General features: G+C 43.6%; 1 pseudogene; it reads right to left on the bottom strand.

Annotated features, from left to right (window-relative positions):
• Positions 1-364: 364 nt before the first annotated feature.
• Positions 365-1,894, bottom strand: LOC112070904 (E3 ubiquitin-protein ligase TRIM47-like; annotated as a pseudogene).
• Positions 1,895-3,728: the final 1,834 nt, after the last annotated feature.

The raw sequence follows: 3,728 nt of genomic DNA, 5'->3' as shown, positions 1-3,728 counted from the left end.
TTATTTAACTAGGCAAGTCAGTTAAGAACACATTTTTATTTACAATGACGGCCTACCCAGGTCAACCTGGACGACACTGGGCCAATTGTGCGCCGCCCTATGGGACTCGCAATCACGGCCAGTTGTGATACAGCCTGGATTTGAACCAGGGACTGTAGTGATGCTTTTTGCACTGGGATGCAGTGCCTTAGACCGCTGAACCACTTGGGAGCTCAATGATAGCGGGTATAGCCTCAAATATAGGAGGGACACAGAGGGACTGGAAACTCTACGATATTGACAAAGACAAAGGTTGTTTTTTAAGTACATTTCACTGAGAAAGAAGTCTAGAGATAGTCACTGGATAGTCATTTGTGAGGGACATCTAGGATAGAGAAGTCACCTGGAGGAAATGGATGTGATCTGTGTGTGAAAGCTGCTCCAGCTCAGCATCTCTCCTCCTTAGCTCAGCCACCTCCTGCTCCAGTTGCTTCTGTCACATTTTAGCCTGTCTCACATCAGCCTTCTCCTGGGCTCTGATCAGCTCCTTCACCTCAGAGCGCCTTCCATCAATGGAGCGGATCAGCTCTGTAAAGGTCCTCTCACTGTCTTCCAATTACACCTGTGCAGAGCATTTTTACGACACAGAGAGGATGGGGTCGATTTCAACCACCCTATTCACTCAGCTCTCGCCAGGACCCCAGACAGCCTGACTGTAATTTCACTATATATGGACCTCACATTCACCTTCAGAGAGACCACAGCCTGTCTCAGCTTCTGCATTTCCTTCTCTCTATCCTGGATTTTCAGCTCAGATTTCTGCTGATTCTCCTCCAACTGCTTCTGCAAAGAAATGTATCATACCCATAGGATGATTAAATTGCTATCAGACAGGATGCTGTGCATCTGACAAGGTAGTATCTGAATGTTGTCACTGTTTCATCTTGCTCCATCTTCTCCCATTGCCTTGCCATTGGAGTTTCTTCTTTATGTGAGAGATCTGGCTTTTCTGTACAAATGGTGATTTTACTGAACAGACAGAAAACACTCCATTCTCAGCTCAAATGGGTTGGGCTTTACACTGATTGGATGACCTCTTTTCAAATTGAACCTACCATTCTCTGTTTTATATGTAAACCTAATAATAATAATGTAAATGTAATATTAACCAGATGGAACATGAGGTAGCAAAGAGTTAGCAACAGGTTACGTAAACAAAATGTTTACGTGTGAGTCTCTCTACTCTTCGTATTACACTATTCTCAGTCACTGGTCTCGATGCCAGAGTAAAAGAGATGAACAAATGTTTATATGTAGATRTGTGATATTTAACTGTTCCAATCCTTACCTGTTTCTCAGTCCTTTCTGCTGCAGCTGAGACTGTATCATGGCCTTTATGTTCATCCAGCACACACAGCAGACAGATACACTGTTGATCGGTACAGCAGTAAACCTCCAGCAATTTATTGTGATGAGAGCAGATCTTCTGTAGTTGTCCAGTGGCTTCATGTTTTTTTCCCGGGTTGAGGTCATTATGAAGTTTCAGGTGAGACTCACAGTAAGAGGCAGGACACACCAGACAGGACTTGACAGCTATGAGTTTTCTCCCAGTGCAGATGTCACCCCACACCTAAAGGTCCATCTTATCAGAGATTTGGAGGAGCAKGTTGGAGTTCTGTCTTCAGTTTCTCCACTAATTCAGTAGAGGATTTTTCCTCAGAACAAGTCTTGGGGTGAAGGTCTGTCTGCACAGGGGACAGCTGTAGATACCTTTCAGATCATCCTGATCCCAGCAGTCATTAATACAGCCCATACAGTAACTGTGTCCACAGGCAGTAGTCACTGGATCCTTCAGTAGATCCAGACAGATTGAACAGGTAATCAAATCCTTATCTTCTAAAATTGCTTCTGCCATGGTGATACACAGACTAACAGACTGAGCAGCAGAGTCTCAGAAATACGTTTAGTTTCCCTGTTTGTTCTGAGCAGTAGGAGTGGCTTCCACTGAACTTGAAATTTGGCTTTCTGCCTGGTTCAGTGTGAACTGAGATATCAGACAGTGTCTGGCTAGCAGAAGGCACATGTGGTCCATCACAACCAGAGAAAACCGGTTTATTGATACTGAAACATTTCAAGTTTTATGAGTCATGTGTACGGGATACACATGAAATGCTTACTTGCAGGTTCCTTCTCAACAATGCAACAACAATTAGAAATAAAAAAGGATAAGAATACGAACAAAGTAAATGGCTCAGTAGAATAGAATAAACATTTTAAGGAAGGCACAATTTATAGATACACAATTTACAATATTTACATGTGTTTTGTGGAAGGGGGGATTGGGGGGCAAGTGTTTAAATTGTGCAATATTTAGCAATCATAATAAGAATCTGCTAGCAGCAGTTGTAATGTGTGTGTAGCATGAATGTATGTGTGTATGTGTGTGTATGTCTGTGTGGGTGTGTGAGTGAGTGMATGTGTRCTAAGGTGTGGAGAATCAGAGTAGGTGGTCAGTCCAGTTCAAGTGTTCAGCAGTCTGACGGCTTGTAGATAGAAACTATCTCTGAGCCTGTTGGTATCAGACCTCATACTCAGATATAGTCTACCTGATGGTGAGAGAGTGAACAGCTCGGGCTGGGGTGTGTCTTCACATACCTGCCGGAGGGCCTTGCGTTCATGGACAGAGCAACTCCACTACCAGGCCGTAATGCAACCAGTCAGGACACTTCGATGGTGTAGCGGTAGTATTTGGAGCGGACCCGGGGTGGCATGCTGAATTTCTTCAGCCGCCATAGGATGTAGAGACGCTATTGCACCCTCTTGACAAGAGTGGTGGTGTTATTGGTCCATGTCAAGTCCTCTGTGTCCACCGAGGAACTTAAAACCGCTGACTCTCTCTACTGCAGTCCTCTTGATGTGGATTGGGGCATGTTTCCTCCTCTGTTTCCTGAAGTGAACAATCAACTTCTTTGTAGTGCTGATGTTGAGGGAGAGGTTGTTGTCCTGGCAACACAATGCCAGTTCACTTACCTCACTATAGGCTGACTCGTTGCTTTTGGTTATCAGGCCTATAACCATGGTGTCGTCAGCAAACTTGATGACAGAATTGGTTTCGAGCAAACATTGGTATAAGATCCATTAAATCTGAGGAGCATTAAGATCATCAGAGTGCTGGASTTTAAAATCATCTTCTCAGAATCATCACTTGTGCCTGCTAATTTACTGGATTCAAAAATGAGAGAGAGAACGAGAGAGGGAGGGATAGAAGGAGAGTGAGAGGAGACCCAGGGGGACAACAATATAGACAGAAAGAGAGAGAATAGAGAGTGTGAGTCTCCCCTGAGGCTGTACTGGTCTCTATTAACGACTCAGATCTGCTGGATATCAGACAGGTGTGGAATTAACACCAATTGCCCCGCTATGACTAGACAGCTCAACACACACTCACATACACACATGCTATGTACTTCGATACGGCTTATATCTGTGTGCGGGTGTGTGTAAGTGAGCCTCAACAACCACAGCAAGTGAAATCACTGCAACACTTAACAAAGAGCTGCAGTCAGTTTTAGAATTGGTGGCAAGTAATAAACTAGTCCTAAATATATCAAAAACTAAAAGTATTGTATTTGGGACAAATCATTAGCTAATCCCTCAACCTCATCTAAATCTTGTAATGAATAATGTGGCAATATAACAACTTTAAAAGCACCAAACTGTCTGTTCAAACAGTTAACACACAGCTCAGA

Source organism: Salvelinus sp. IW2-2015, unplaced genomic scaffold, assembly GCF_002910315.2.
Source record: "Salvelinus sp. IW2-2015 unplaced genomic scaffold, ASM291031v2 Un_scaffold1454, whole genome shotgun sequence".
Classification (NCBI taxonomy): Eukaryota; Metazoa; Chordata; class Actinopteri; order Salmoniformes; family Salmonidae; genus Salvelinus; species Salvelinus sp. IW2-2015.
Note: the sequence above shows the minus strand (reverse complement) of the source record. Positions and strands in the feature narration are given on the sequence as shown.